At 35.7% G+C, this 17,360-nt stretch overlaps 1 long non-coding RNA gene across 1 annotated transcript in view; it reads left to right on the forward strand.

Moving 5' to 3' along the window:
* LOC134756641 (uncharacterized) overlaps nucleotides 1–17,360 on the forward strand; it is a 205,425-nt gene that overhangs the window by 46,919 nt on the left and 141,146 nt on the right. Inside the window, exon 2 of the long non-coding RNA XR_010129565.1 lies at nucleotides 13,739–13,818. This is a non-coding gene — a long non-coding RNA (uncharacterized lncRNA). The remainder of the gene's footprint in view (nucleotides 1–13,738; nucleotides 13,819–17,360) is intronic.

Consider the following 17,360-nt stretch of genomic DNA (forward strand, 5'->3'; position numbering starts at 1 on the left):
ACACATTATTTTAAAAGTATTTTTACATATTTTCATGTGCTTATTTTCTATTTGTGTGTCTTTGGAGAAATGGCTATGCAGATGCATAGCCCATTTTTAAAATGGGTCATTTTTCTTATATTATTGAGTTATGAGTGTTAGTTATACATTCTGGGCGTAAGTTTCTTATCAGATATTTAATTTGCAAATATTTTATCTCATTCTGTGGTTTGCCTTTTTACTTTCTTAATGGAATTAATTTCAACACAAAAGGTTTATTTTTCGTTAATTTACAAGTAAAAATTACATATATTTATGGTGTATAATATGATGTTTCAGTATATGTATACATTGTGGAATGGCTAAATCTAATTAGCATATGTGTTACATCATTTATGTATCAGTTTTTTTGGAGTGAGACCACTTAAAATCTAACCTCTTAACAATTTTCACATATACAGTATATTGTTGTCAACTATAGTCACCATAATGTATAATAGGTTTCTTGAAGGTATTTCTCCTGTCTACCTGAAATTTTGTTTCTTTTGACTAACATTTACCAATTATGCCACCCACCAGCCTCTGGTAATCACCATTTTACTCTCTGTTTCTAAGTCCAACTTTTTTACATTCCACATATGTGAAATTTTGCAGTATTTGTCTTTCCGTGTCTGGCTTATTTCATTTAACATATCCTCCGGATCCATCCATGTTGTCACAAACGACAAGATTTTCTTCTATTTTATGGCTGAATAGTATTCCATTGTGTATATATAACACAATTTCTTTATCCATTCATTTGTGGATGAACATTTAGGTTGCTTCCATGTCTTGGCAATTATGAATAATGCTTCAATGAACACAGGACTGCAGATGTCTCCTCAACATACTGATTTCATGTGCTTTGAATATATTCAGTAGTGGGATTACTATAAAATGGTAGTTCTATTTTTAATTTTGAGGAAAGTTCGTATTGTTTTCCATAATGGCTGTACTAATAAAAGGCTTTAATTTTGATGAAGCCCAACTTGTCTATTTTTGTTGTTGGTGTTGCTTGTCTTTTTGGTGTCATATCTAAGAAATTACCTAAAACTCTGTAATGAAAATTTACTTTTAAACTTTCTTCCAAGAGTTTTGTATTTTTAGGTCTTACGTTTAGAATATTATCAATTTTGATTTAATTTCATAGTGAGTACATTTCAAAATCAATTTCACTGTTAGGTCTAAAAGTGTAGAGAATATGTTTATGACAACATAGCAGAAATAAATAGAAAAAAGTAGAGACAGCACAGACACACTGATATAATAAATTCATTTTGGTAAGCCATTTGGGTCAAACCAATGAAAGATCACAACACAAAAACTTTATAACTGAGTTCAGAAAATGAGTCTCAAGCTGATTAGAATAGTTGGATTTTCCTATTTAGGAAAAGTGAAGCTGAGGGGAATGATCAGTCCTGCCAGGTAATGAGGATTGACCTCCTTCATGAGACCAGTAAATCTTAAGTTGTTCAGGAGAATGTTCAGATTTGACTGCAATATGTTAAAAAGAAATAACTACTTAGCTATATGCAAATTTTTAGCTATGAACTATTGCTATTCTTAATCCTCACCAGCTTTTGTGGTTGATCTCTTTCATCATATTATACTGACTTTCAAATCACAAATTTCCTGGTTTCAACTTTTAGAAGCTATTTTTATAGAGGCCTTCAAACTCAGGAAGTTGAATGTACTCACTTTCAAATGTATCAATTCTGCAGTTTTGTTAATAGATAAGTTGACAAGTGACAGAAAAACTTTAGCATTCTCCTTCTATTGAATTAATCTTAAAAGAAAATTACTCAGTGAACTCTTTCATCCTCTCATATTCTAATATAAAAACAAATGCTGCATTAGCAAACTGTAACCAGTCATCAGTCCAAATGAGATTGAGGTGGAATACTCACTGTCCATCAACCATGATAATCCTTGGATCAGTACAGAGCTGGCACTGTCAGAAGGTTTCGAACTGTGACCTGATTAAAAAGAAAAGCCTAATGGATAGAATCTTTGCGGCAGATTCCCTTCATTATTCTCTCTAGACAAAACGTCACAGGCAGCATCTGGTGTCAGGAACAAATCATATTCTGACTTATATCTACACTAAACACTTTTGCAGCCATAAAACATGCTGCAAACTGGCTCAGAGACATCCATTTTTAAACAGCTGACATTAATGATATATGTAGAGCGAACAAAAAGCTGTATTTTGCCCATCTCAGTATGCTATATTTTCTGGTGAAATCCTTTTGGAAGAAAAACTTGTGTATCAAACTTCCTTTCAAGAGGAAATGTCCCCTCCAGAGTATGAAATGCTGTTAGAGCTATTTCCTCATTTAAGAGGGTGAAGTGTGTGGTGCGGCAATATGCAATTATGTACCATTAGCATATTTTTGCAACTAGTAAACATCCAGCAATATGACCTTATATTTTACTGTACAAAGCTTGATTAAATAACTTACCACACAGATTACTACTAGTGTTCTTAAAATATACAGTAAGAAGTGCAAGTGCAGAAAGAGGCAAAGCAATATACATCCTTTTCTTTGATGCAAAATAGTATTTGTCCCACTTCTACTGTGTACCATAGAACAAGCTAAAATACTTCCTAAGGAGTAGATATTAAAAGGTTAAAAGGTGGCAGTGATTTCATATTTGCCCAATGTAAATGAAGTATATCAAGAGTAGACAAATTAAAATCAGCTAGAATTGGCTAACATGGTGAAACCCCGTCTCTGCTAAAAAAAAAAAAAAAAAAAAATTAGCCAGGCTTGGTGGTGGGCTTCTGTAGTCCCAGGCCCAGCTACTTCGGAGGCTGAGGCAGGAGAATGGCGTGAACCTGGGAGGCGGAGCTTGCAGTGAGCCGAAATGGCACCACTGCACTCCAGCCTGGGCGACAGAGCGAGACTCCGTCTCAAAAAAAAAATAATAGCTGGGCGACAGAGTGAGACCCCATCTCAAAAAAAAAAAAATAGCTAGAATTATGAAAAAACTTGTGGCATTTGAGCACTATGTTATAATAAACTAATCATATAACATTTCAGGGCATAAAATAGCTCGAGGAGATGATTAGGTCATGAAGGTGGTGCTCTCATGAATGCGATTAGTGCCTTTATAATAGAGGATACGGAAAAAAGCCTCTGACTACCAGGCCAAAAGTGGGCCCTCACCAGAAACTAATCTGCTGGTGCTTTGCTCTTGGACTTTGCTCAGACTCCAGCACCATGAGAAATAAATTTCTGTTGTCTATAAGCTACCCAGTTTATATTTTCTTATAGCAGTCTCAATGGACTAAGACAGAGGTAAAGACAAGAGGTTTTCCAGAGATTCGCTGGTGCTTCATCCTAGAAGACTGTTTTTAGTTCTCAAGGGTGTTAAACTTTGGACTTTTCTATATACAGCTTGAATTTTTCTTTTAGCCCCTATCCTTGTAAGTGGTTCTTGCATTCCTATATATGTGTCTTGTTATTTTATCTCTTAAATTTCTAGTCCTTTTAAAAGACTCTTTAAATTTATTTGTGTTCATGTTTTATCTTTTCAAATCTTATTTTTCTACTTTATTCTTCTTCAAGATATTTTCATATCAACCATCTCTTAACATTATGTAATTATCCTAGCTCATTAACCATGTATTTTTAAAAATTTGTCTTAATTCAGTTTATTTTTACCCTCACTATTTTATTTTTCTTATTAGTATTGCTTAGCATTGACCGCTCTTTTTCATTTTTGTTAAATAATGAGGCAAATAAAATTCCTGGACATGTTAAGTTTGGATCTAAAAGCTAAAACATATTTTGAATAAGAAGGTTGGTCTGTTTTTTCTTTCTCCAATTATTACTGATATTTTTCTATGATGTGGGTATTTATTGGGTTATAAGCTATGTCTGTTACATTTTGAAACATCAAAATAATTGATGGAAGTCAACATATATGCAGTTTAGACGTTTCTGAACATAATGTTCTGGTTTTACATTATCTGTTCAGACTCTGATTCAGGCTAATCTAGGTTTCTGTCCTTTACTGCCTAAACCTGCTCTCTGCTGTGTGCCTGCCATGGTTGGGCCACATTCCCCTCTAATTATCCTTGAATATCATCCTAGTCCCATGTAGTGGTCCTCCAAAGGTAAAGCGTTCACTTCTAAATAACTAAAATTGGCAGCACAATAGTATTTTCTAACCAGAATTCTTTCTGATCTAACAGTAGACTAATGAAAAGATTCTCCTATGAGATTTGTCAAAATGTTTCTGAATTTTCATGTATCATTTAGTCATTTTGCAGAGACTTCAGATTTGAAATCCAAAGTCTCTATCTAATGGAATTCATCATTATTCCTTAATACATGAAAACAGACCACTGCAAACTGGACCTAGGATGCCTGTGCAGATTTCTATTCAGGAAAGATCCCTACAAGGATCCACGCTGCATTTAAAATTAATAATCAATGACTTTGAATTATTCAACAGAACTCCTCTAATGAGAAATAATGAAGAATTATTAAGACTACTGAGTTAAAATTAAAACCCTCTAGGTTGAGTTTCTAGATTATAAGAAACGTATAAAATATGTGTTTTTGGTGCCTGCTTTATAGAGTTCATTTGGTAGTAAGTAAGGACCAGGAATCTGAATATTTAATAAGCACACCCCCATGAATCTGAACCAGGTGGTCCACAGACTGAAGTTTAGAAACACGACCTGTAACACTGATCTTTCAATTTCCCTGCCCTATTCTGAGCATCAAGATTTTTATCCAGATCAGAAATTTTGACAAATTGGCATTTTAGAAAAAAAATGAAACCTTATTAGAGTTATTTAAGAAAATAACAAACCTAGATTTGTCCCATAGGCTGCCATTCAGCTGTATTTGATTCTGTCTATTGATCAACAAGGCCAGTTTGTTTTTTTTTTCCCTGCATTCAGTAACTAATGCTGAGAAGCAACCCTTAGGGAAACAATTGTCCCAGTCCAGATTGTGTATTAGTAAAGGTTTGGCAGTGAGTTAATCAATCGTGGCATCCAAATCCCCAGAGATTATCATACCAGCCAATGAATGGAAACACTGTTTGAACTGACAGAAGTTAAATTGGGAGCAAACAACTCTACAGGCTGTAGAACACTGGTAGTTCAAATACTGAACATGAGCAGTATGGTCAGCCCTTTTTAGACCTGTTAATAGTTATTTCCCCCCTTATAACTAGAAATAAACAGGTTTAAAAGTACAAATGTGAAGAAACTTCTACTGTAAAAGTCATATATTTTAGGCCTGAAATAAATCTTGCTTTCACATTTAGAAGCCCTTTCTTCTAATTGCAGGTAATAAATCTTACTCTAGTTATTTAGAGATAAGTTTAGTCACCCTACCAAGTCATTTACTTCTGTTAGTTTCAATAATCCCATTAGATTTGGGTGCCTTTTTCATATGAATTAGTAAATTTTTTTTTTATTCTTTTTGAGTTGGTGCATACAGATAGTCCTCAGCAAGGTGCAATGAACAAGGTTGGCACTTTTCATGCTGTTGCTCACATACTGGCTATCCTGAATTATCCTTCATAATCAAGACTTTGATTGTTATCAGAGGGCAATATAAGAACCAGCATTTTGAATTCTGTTTCTTTAAGCTTTGAAAGTATTAATAAGAAATTATCCTCTTATCCCCACAATATCACCCTCTATACATGCAAATGCATTTTGTAGGATTTAGGTGAAGAAGGGTCCATTGTAACTACTTTTTGAAAAATCAGTTAGAAAAATCCATCTTTCCTCCTTTCTCAGTGTCTGCCAGAAAAGATGGCCATTATGATACAAATGGTTTTCCTTTTGTTTCTTCTTAAATTCTGCTCATTTATTTTTATGTATTAATTTTATTTAAAAAATTCTTTTAGCTTTGGATTTGGTTTGTTGTTATCCTGATCCACCAGACTAGGTGGAAAGAATAACATTGTTTTGATTAATATTCTTTAGGTTGGTGACATCATTTCTTCACTGGTCCAAGTAATATCCCATTTTTTATTTTTTATTTTTAATCCTTTTATACCCCGTTCCCAGTTCTATTTTCCTATTCTGACATCCATTTTAACATATTTAAGGTGAATGTTGCTAATCTATTTTTTTTACTGTGTCTTTTATGTGTAAAGTCAATGAACCACGAACAATAATATTTGATGTTTGCTCTATGATGTTACATTGAAATGTATCTCACTGCACTTTTGTTTGCAAAATTTTTTCTCATCGTTATTTTAAAAATTCATTCATTTTGATACTTATAAATCAGATCACCATTTTTAATTGCTATATAGCATTTCATCATAATGTAATTGATTTCTTCCTTCACTGATGGAAGAAAGGCTGTTTCCAATATTTTTGCTGTTATGAATTATTGTGAATATCTTTCTATATTCATGTGAAAGTATAGGTAAAATAATTAAAGATGAAGATTTTTTTTTTATTTTCAGATGCCATTTTATCTATATAGGACAATCAAAAGAATAAATGGGTAAATTTAAGTAAGAATTAATTTTTTTAAGTTTAATAGGGCATCTGAATACAAGATCAATATTTTAAAAGCAGTAGTGTTTTTCCATTAGTTTCAGTAATTACAATTACAGCCTTTCTTTTCTCTCTTCGAATTCCATTTCTTTATTTTCCTTTTTCAAATTTTTATATTACACTTATCATCTCATTATTCTGTTCTGATGTAATGAAAGAAAATTCCTTAATCAAAATTTGGATTTGTTTACTGTTTAGTGCAACAATGGACTGTTTTTGTTTAAAACTGTATTTTTTATCTTCACCTTCACAATCTCCAGGTGTTTGTTTATACATTTTTTTCTAACTCTTTCTGCTGATGTTCCTTTGATTAAATACCTTCTGTCATCTTCCTGAAATTGTTGGTTTTATTTGGTTTGACTTTTTCTGGCTGCTCTGTCATCTGTTCCCTTGGATATAATGTCTTTTGTTTGTTTTCAGTTTCTTTAGGCTCTAGTGTTTCTTGGATGTCTGGTAGTTGCTTGCTTCATTGATGTTTCCAGTTGAGAAACTACACAACAGCGTTGGCTGCTGCTCCTCTATCGCAGCCCTCTCCCAGCTTTCAGCAAGGGCCCCAGGCTGCTGTTCTAATCCTGTATCTGACCCCTTTTGCCCTCAGTCTCTAAGGTCCTTAACAACATCTGTTGCTCCAAGATATTCCCTTTTACCTCTAGGCATTTGCATCTTTTTTTTTCTTTTTTATCCTTAACATATATTGATTATGGAGAAGGCAGACAACAAATTGAACTATCTTCTATTTGTGTTTTAATGTAGAAAGAATTATCCTGAGGTGGTCATATAATTTATCAAACCCGTACACTTATGAATGTTAAAAGTGACACTAACTGAAACATACAGTCTGCTTTAATTCTTCTTGAAAAAAGATGGACTATCAAAAGATTTCGTAGGTTTATAAAAATAAATTCTTCTGGCAGGCACAGTGGCTCAGGCCTGTAATCTCAGCAGTTTGGGATGCTGAGGCGGGTGGATCACCTGAGGTCAGGAGTTCGAAACCAGCCTGGCCAACGTGGTGAAACCCCGTCTCTACTAAAAAAAAATTACAAAAATTAGCCAAGTGTGGTGGCGTGCACCTGTAATCCCAGCTATTTGGGCGACTGAGGCAGGTGAATTGCTTGAACCCAGGAGGTGGAGGTTGCAATGAGCCAAGATAGTGCCACTGCACTCCAGCCTGGGACAGAGCGAGACTCTGTCTCAAAATAAATAAATAAATAAATAATTCTATCTAATGAATTTTCATGAAAATATCTGTGATACATATTTTAAAGTAACTTTTTTTTTTTTTTTTTTTTTTTTGAGACGGAGTCTCACTCTGTCATCCAGGCTGGAGTGCAGTGGCGCGATGTCGGCTCACTGCAAGCTCCGCCTCTCGGGTTCACGCCATTCTCCTGCCTCAGCCTCCCGAGTAGCTGGGACTACAGGCACCCGCCACCACGCCTGGCTAATTTTTTGTATTTTTAGTAGAGACGGGGTTTCACTGTGTTAGCCAGGATGGTCTGGATCTCCTGACCTTGTGATCCGCCCGCCTCCGCCTCCCAAAGTGCTGGGATTACAGGCTTGAGCCACCACGCCCAGCCTAAAGTAACATTTTACATGAAAAAGCGTGTAACTTATTAAGTATGGTATTATTTTAGAGAAACTGTACACTTAACAAAGTTTGGAAATTGCTTTTCTTTTCCTTTTCCTTTTTTGCTTTCAAATGAGATGAATAACAAAACGACTGTAGTGTGTCAGTGGCATGATGTTGCTCTGTACACGACAGTTTCCCCACATTTATTAAATCTATTGAAAATAATCCTTTTGTCTATAATGGTAGAAAGTAGTTGCCAATTAATTCCAACCTTAGCAAATTAACTAATTTTCCTTTTCCTGTCTTGTTGAGATGTATGAGACCAGAAACTGCTATAGAAATTGGATAAGAAATTAATTGGAGTTCCAAAAATCTCACATTCTGACAATAAAGCTTTGTGGTCAAATGATGAATTTCTAGCCTCGATTCTGATTTAATGAGGTTTACATATTACACTTGAAACCATAATATGGTAAACAGAATAACAGTCCCCAAAAGATGTACATGATCTAATCACAGAACCTGTGGATGTGTTGCTTTATGTTGGAAAAGAGATTTTGTAGACTTTAAAAATCTCAATATTGGAAGATTATCCTGGATTATGTGAGTGAGCCCAATAGAGTTGCAGAAGTTCTTATAAGGGGGAGGCAGAAAGTTCAGATTCAGAAAAGGAGATGAGACAATGGAAGCAGAGGTCAGGCAGTAAAAGAAGGATTTAAAGATACTAGGCTGCTGGCCTTAAAACATGAGGGAAAGCGTCATGTACCAAGAAATGTAAATAGCCTCTAGTAGCTGAAAAAAGTAAGGGAAACATTCTCCCTTAGAGCCTTCAGAAGGAATGTAGCCACCCTGATGACACCTGGACTTCAGAGCTTCTGAACTCCCGAACTATAAAATAATAAATTTATGTTGTTTTAAGGCACTAAGTTTGAGGTAATTTGTTACAGAAGCAATAGGAGACTAATATGTGTATCTGTCCTTGGAAACCTTACGCAGAATATGTCCTCTGGTCATTGGACTCAAGTTTTGCTGAACTGTCCCCTTATTTCTGCTATCCAAAATGACAGCACAGTATCAAACAGGATTTTAACATATATAAGTCTATAATTATATAAGCACAACTGATTACATACTTATATAATATAGTATGTAATTACAATGTAATATATAATTATGTTTTAAATAAAAATATATTTATATCTAAATATAAATATATTTTTATATAGACTTAAATTTATTCAAATATAAGTAAATATATAGTCACAGCATCAGTGTATTTTTGGGAACTTGCTTTGTGGTGCTATAAGTGAAGTCAGACTAACCTTTGTGGCACAATTTATATTCATGACAGATAATTTTGCTGTCAAATCACCACTTAATAATTTCCTTTATTAAACTTTCATCTACAGAGAGCACACATGGGTTAGTGATGTAACTCCCCAAGTTGTTTCTAAATTCTCCAGCTCTTCTCTCCCAATCCTAACTCTCCCTGCATTCAGAATCCTAAAGATCTTCAATTATCATGGCCTTTCTTGAGATTAGGGAAACTGCTCTTTAATCATCACATTTTTTTACTCACTCAAAACTATAATTCCCTCAAAATTTTCTCATAATGCCCAGAGCCAAGTTTCAAGAATTCAAAAAATTCTTTACTCGATGAAAGCCGGTGCTCTGAAATTTATTTTTATTTCTGCTACACAAACAAAAATATTTATTTATAAATTATTATGTCCTGTTTGTTCTAGGCTAATGTATACTTCTCCTTGAGGCAATAAACGCTACCGGGTGGAGTGTAATAATAGTAACAACAAGAAATGAAACCTTGCTTACTTTCTCAAAAAGCTCACACTGTACTAGATGTATTGCTTGGCTCATTCACCTCAAGGAAAAAGGATCAACCCTGGATAGTGATGCCCCTTACATATGTATTCACAGAGATGAGGAAAGCAATCACGGGCATGCCCCAGAGGCCAGGACATTTTAGAGCTCTTTCTCTGCCATCTCTTCTTTTGGGAAATCTCTGCTTAATCAAAGTATCTGCTTTTTTGCCGCCTAAAGAGTGCTTTCATTTGTAAGATCCATTGTGTATCTGTTTTTGTGCTTTAAAAGTAAGTATCAGAAGAAATTTCCTGTTGCTATGCAGTAATCTTAGTCAAATCTCAGCTTCCAATACCACCAACCATCACCATCAGCATTTCAATATTTTTTTTTTTTTTGCTTTTTAATGTAATTTCTGGTGACCATTTGTGTGGATTAGTCTTCACATTTGTGGACTGAGACTCGCAGGAATGAGTTTCCTAACATATGTAGGGGTAAAGGGAATTTTCCCTACCCTTCAAATGTTTGAATTAGCTAAAAAGCAAACAAACAAACAAACAAAAAAACAAACCAAAAAAACCTGACAGTAGATTAACAAAAGAAAAAGGAAAGTTTAGTATGAGTACAAGGAAGTCACACGACAGTGATTACCCAGTGACCCAGTGAGGTGTAGAAGCTTATATACTCTTCTTCATAGTGAACAGGGAGATGGGGAAAAGTAGGTAAATTTGAGGGGTGGTACATGATTTTTAGGACCATCAAATGGGCCCAAAAAACAGACAATAGTTTGTAAATGATTCTCTTTGGAAATTGAATGGGACTGAAGAACAGACAATGGCTTGTGACAAAGTCAGTGTTTGATGACATTCCTCAGTCTTCCTTTCTACAATATGAGTTGAATTTTCCTTGGTTAATACATTTTAGGGAGGGGGTGGAAGACAAAGGCATTCCTCCTGGAGGAACTTCAGATAAGGGAACTTCAGAGAGAGAGTTCACCCTATGCTTGTGAGTGGAAACAGAAGGTCAGAAAGTCCATGGTTCTGAGACTGCTTCCAAGGCCTTTTAATTTTCTTTTGTTCAAAGTGCTCAGCATGCCAAAGTGCCATACTTTGGAGAATTATTTTCTGAGCTGCAATACATCCAACAGCTTTTTGCCAATCTGGAGTAGTTATTATGTATAAATCAAGCTGGTGTCTTACCCAGGAAGGTAGAGATTCAATATTACGACGCTGAAGAATAAGTATCTGCCTACAGAAATAGGTGTAAGCATTGCAGAAAGCCTCCTGAAATAAAACTGTCCAGCAGACTCTCCTATGTGGCTCATTAAAATCAATCTGCAAAAGCAACAGATATGTAGTGGGAGAAGAACTTAGATTAAAGAAGAAAGTTCTGGTTAGATTTGAAACATATAAAGAAGAGGGTAGGCTTGTGAGATGCAAATTACCATGTACTGTGAGAGTCCGTGGTTTTGGTTTGCTAAGGGATAGCACTGGGGTTCTCAGAATGTGGTAGTGGAATTAAAAGAGAAAAATGAGGTCATCTAGTGGAGGTTGGAGAAGACCCATATTTCACACATTCAGGTAGTCACACTCTTCAAGCATTGTGGGGTTTGATAACAACATGCTGCCTTAAAATTGTGGAAATGAGGTACACTAATACTAAATTCTCAAAGCTTATCAACAGTGTGGAAACATTTCATTCAGATCCTTCTTTGGGAACTGGATCATAATATGGGTTGAAACTAGTGTCAGGAATTCAGCTAAGTTGGGAGAGAATGAGATTGCTGAGTTGTCAGGTGTCAGGATAGCCGAATAAAACAATAAGCCAAAAAAGAAAGCCTTAAGATTTTAATCTCTTATGGCTGTGATATATGCAAGAGGCTAAAACCAGAGAAAACACAGACTCCCTCTGTTCCATTTTCCACCACAGAACAGAGCACCTGTGGGAGGTCAGGTGAATCAATATAGATGTGATGTCCTCTCACAGCTGAGGGAGCCTCCAACAAAAGGCTTGGCAATGTTATAGACTCTGGGGTTGGTGGAGAGGTGAAGGGAGAGCAGTAGTCGTGGAAAAGTGCTGGGTGCTGTGTCAGAGTGGGGAAAAGTGTCTTTAAGCCCCACCTACAAACCATAAGGAAGCCTTGGTAGAGACACCTGAAGAGAAACTCTGCCCAAGGCCTCAGATAGAAACCTAGGAAAGAAGACACCTGGGCTAGGAAGGTAAATGCATGAAGAGCATGACCTGCCTGGGGAACCTGAGTCCTTGACTGCAGCCCCCTGCAGAGACCTCCCCGTGCACTGGCTGTGCACCCTATCTGCAGTGGGGAGAGCAGCTTTCTTCTCCATGAGACCTGCTAGGCAAAGCCTTTGTAACTGCTTATGGTCAGGCTTGATAGGTCACACAAAGGTTTTTAAATAGAAGGCGGACTCCTCAGGCAATAGAGACCATCAAACTCTACTACTTTAGACAGTCGCTTAACATACATAATGTAAATAACTAATGCCTTTTAATTTTATTTAAATTTATTCCTTCTGGCTTAGCCTAGTAGTAGTTTGTGGATGTCATGACAGGTGACATTTGATATTTAACTTTGAGGAGATAAAAATGGCAGAGTCTATCTAGAAGTGTCTCTCAATGACAAATATTTGAATGAAATGTAACATCTAACACAAAAATGTTTTCAATATTTGGATTTGGGTCATTTTGTAAACACCACTTGCAATGTTCCAAATTTATTAGGATCTCCACTAAAATGAATATTTTTATTGCATTTATTATTACTGAAGCTGCCACTTTATTTCAAGTACCAGTATAGGCAATATGCAAAATGTTCACTTTAAAGTGTATGCAGGAAAGGAACATTAAATATTCAATGAATATACATATTGTCTGTGTTTGCCTTCGTGTCATTCACATGCTCACCCTTCAAGCAGGTTTTCAAGGGCAAGGGTTTATTAGTTTAGGCTACAAGCAGTAAAGATTAGAACTGACAGAGACCCAAGGGTCAATAGAGGACGTTTTTCTCCATACTGTTAACTTCACTTGTGGCTTAGCTAGGAGGATTTTATTTAAACAAACAATGGGAGTAGGAATATAATAACCAATGACTCTTTCACTTGCTGTAAATTACAATAATTCATTTTTTATTTTATTTTTATTTTTATTTTTTGAGACAGAGTCTCGCTCTGTCGCCCAGGCTGGAGTGCAATGGTGCAATCTTGGCTCACTGCAACCTCCGCTTCCCAGGTTCAAGTGATTCTCCTGCTTCAGCCTCCCGAGTAGCTGGGATTACAGGTGCCTGCCATCACTCCCAGCTAGTTTTTGTATTTTTAGTAGAGATGGGTTTTTCACCATGTGGGCCAGGCTGGTCTTGAGCTCCTGACCTCAAGTGATCCGCCCACCTTGGCCTCCCAAAGTGCTGGGATAACAGGCGTGAGCCACTGCACCCAGCCAAGAATTCATTTTAAATAAAATTCTAAGAGAAAAATATTTTGAAAAAGCAGCAAGTGCTGAAGCAGATACATTAAAAATGGAGCATCGTTCATAGCTTTGACTGATATTTTGGTATTTGCAAAATATACCTCACTGGGTAAGCATTTTTGGAAGTAAAAGCTGATACAGTTTTCCTCATTTATTTAAAACACAATATTGGTAAATTTCAAATCATTTCTGCTGCGCAAAAGTTTAGAGGAATGTGCCATTTGAAATATCAACTTCTCTGAATAATTGGGAATAAATGTTTTTAGCTAAACAACAGATTTGTGTTTTAATTATTTGTGTTCTTTCCCCAGATATATGATCTCTGGTTGTTTTGTGATCCCAGGATCTACTGAGATGTATAGCATAAGAAGTTATGCACATCCTGGATTTTGTAAGTTTCCCAGCTTCTCCATTGTTCTTGAGTATCATTTTTCAGGGCAATCATAAAAATGGGCAGGGCATGAAGCACTGCACTTCTAAAACTTGCAAATCTGAAACCTGGATTTCCAAACATATCAGAGGTATGTGTAACATAAGAATACCTATTTTCTGAGTGAAGGCTTGAGGGAGTCCTCTATGAATAAGTGACACTATTTTGACTACCTAGAGGTCATTTTTGTGTTCCTTTGTTTTATTTGTTAGACAGGTGAAGCTGCTTGGTATTTAAATTCTACCCAGGAGGAATGTTACTGTATTTCTTTGGATTACCTATCATTTTCTCCATTGAGATGAAAGGTTTCAGATGTCAGAGGATAATGGAAAACAGTGAGGTGAAGAGTTCAGCTTCCTGCACATGCATCTGACTTTTACCATCTTGTAAGACAGAGAATCTAGATTCTTATGGCTTATTAGAATTTTCTAGGAAGCTTTTAATATATATCTTTATACTTGGCTTTACCCCAGTCTTTCTAGGGGTAGGGACTTGAGCATCAGATATTTTCAAAATCCCCAACTGATTCTAATGTGCAGGAGGTTATGAATCATTGGTCTAATGTCAAGTCAATGATATTCTCCAAAATCAAGTTTCTCATCTATATAATAAAAATGTTGGATTATAAAATGGCTTCCACTTTTTTTTGAAAGGGGACACAAATCTCAATCTATATCTTAAGAAAAATCTTAACATTTGTGGAAATAAACAAAGACCAACCAAATTAGAAAACAAAAGCTTTTATTCAAAGCTTGCTATAGCAAGGGAGTTAGCCTTTGTCCCTTGCATTTTGGCAGAGACTCAAAGGCAGGCAGAGGAGTGGAAAAGTTTTAATTAGTGGAGAAAGAGAAGGTTTCAATTATGCCCTGATCAAAGGCTTTTGGCATGGGGAATGCTACAGGCTAACTAGAAGTGGGACATCCTATGGAATGGCTAAGGGATACATACATTCTCTGATTGGTCCTAAGTTGGACATGGGAACCAAAATTAGAAAAGCTGCAATTTATTAAGTTCCAACTATTCAGAGCTGATTGTTACAGAATTTTTTGCTTCTAGATTGTTACTCGAGATGGCAATCTGGCTTTCCATAAGTCTGACTTACGGCAGGCTGGCTTCCTGATTGGGATCCTAGGCAGGTTGCTGCCAGTTATAGGTCAGAGTTTTATTTTTATATATGGTCTGGCCATGGTCCATTGGTATATTCAGTCTCTCACATTTATAATCCAAATTCCTGTCACTCCCTTCTCCCTGTCTCCCACACAAAAAAAATGAAAGGCTTAAACCTTATCTCATTTAATAGTGGAATCTATTCCCTACCTCAGTTCTCATGAATCGTCTCCTTCCTCTCTATCCTGGAGGGAAAGCAGAATTGCCTGAATGTACCTCCTGAGTATTGGCAGCCTGCTTTTCTGCAGTTATCTAGCTCATAAGCATTGTTTCAGCATCTCTGAAACATGATCTCCATTCCCGTAGAAGGACCTAAGTTAGAGCAGCTCTTTCTCTGCTTTCCCTGTAACATAAACATGGCTATTAGTATCACGTTATTACTAAAGTTTTACAGATTATGGAAGTGGTGTTGGGATACTTTTAGCAAAAAGAATAAAGCAAATCATAATATAATACCCTGAATTCTAAAATTCATCGACCATCTCCACCACAAGAACATTCTTACTGGTCATCTTCTGAGATTTCACTTCATACCATGTTGCAGAGCAACCATGTTGCAGAGTGACCAAGGTCACTCTTACCACCATTCTGACAGCATTTTGTTTCAAAGGTATAGCAGGAGGAAATTGAGCATGTTTCTTATATTATAATACAGTATAATTTGCATATTTGGTATAAAGCTCTTATCTATATCAGGCCCAAAGAACTTTGCTTTTTCACCAAAAGGCTTATTAAGATATTTTCTCCAAACCAAATTTAACAGCGTATTAGAAGAATCATGTACCATGATCAAGTGAGATTTATCCCTGGGATGCAACAATGATTCAACATATGCAAATGAATAAATGTGATACACCACATTAACAGAATCAAGAATAAAAATTAAATGATCATCTCAACTGAGGCAGAAAAAGCAGTCAAAAAAATCCAATTTTTTAATGATAAAAATTCTCAACAAATAAAGTATAGAATGTTCCTCCATATCACTATCAGGGAAATGCAAATAAAAACATCAGAGAGAGATTTCTTCACATCTATTAGAATGTTTATTATCAAAAGGTGAAAGGTAAGTGTTAGTGAGAATAGAAAGAAAGGAAACCTTTTTACATTGTTGGTAAAAATGTAAACTTGTACAGTCATTAGGGAAAAACATACAGAAATTCCTCAAAAGATTAAAAAAAGAACTACCATATGATCTTGAAATCTCATTTCTGGGTATATATCCAAAGGAAATAAAATCAGTATGTTGAAGAGACATCTGCACTCCATGTTCATTGCAGCATTATTTACTATGGCCAAGATATAAAATCAAGCTAAATCTCCATTAATGGATGAATGGATGGAGAAAATATGGTGTATATATACAGTGGATTATTATTCAACCTTAAAAAAGACAGAAATTCTGCCATTTGCAACAACGTGGATGAACCTGGAGGTGAAATAAGCTATGCACAGAAAGACAAATACTGCATGATTTCTCTTATATGTGGAATCTAAAAAGCAGAATTCGTTGAAGTAGAGAGTACAATGGTGGTTGTCAGGAGCTGAGGAGTCAGGAAACAGGAAGATGTTCATTAAAGGATAAAAAGTTTCAGCTATGTATGGGGAATAAATTTTGGAGTTCTAATCCACAGCATGGGGACTATAGTTAATAATACTGTATTGTGTATTTGGAACTAGTGAGAGTAGATCTTAAATGGTCTTATCACACCCACATACAAGGTAACTGTGATGTGATGGACATAGTAACTTGCTTGATTGTGGCAATCTTTTCACAATATATGTATATACCAAAACATCACATTGTACCCCTTAAATATGTACAACTTTTACTTATCACTTTTAATTCAATGAAACTGAATAGAAGCGATATTTTCTGGAATAAGAGTCTTTGACCTCTAAGGCAATTGCTACTACTCCCCTGGATTATGGGAGAAAAGACAGTTTAATTTTTTTCTCATTTTTTTTTCTTCTACTTGTATATTTTAATCCCATATGTGAAACAGATAATATCACCAAATCTGACTCAAATTAAATATAGATCAAGTGTGGGCAAACTTTTCCTAGACAGGGGTAGTAAACATTTTAGACTTTTCCCATTTTATGATCTCTGTCACAACTCATCTCTGTTGCAACTGCTACAACAAAAATCTCCTGTTGAATCATAAAGTGGCCACAGACAATACATAAGTAAATAGTTATAACTGTGTTCCTGTAAAACTTTATTCACAAAAACACATGGTGGGATTTGGGAACAAGACATAATTGGCCAACCTGCCATCTAGAGAGACTGACTCTAGAGCCCTGGTCAATCATCTGCCACTCCTTTCCATATT

This window comes from Gorilla gorilla, chromosome 11 (genome assembly GCF_029281585.2).
Source record: "Gorilla gorilla gorilla isolate KB3781 chromosome 11, NHGRI_mGorGor1-v2.1_pri, whole genome shotgun sequence".
In the NCBI taxonomy this organism is placed as follows: Eukaryota; Metazoa; Chordata; class Mammalia; order Primates; family Hominidae; genus Gorilla; species Gorilla gorilla.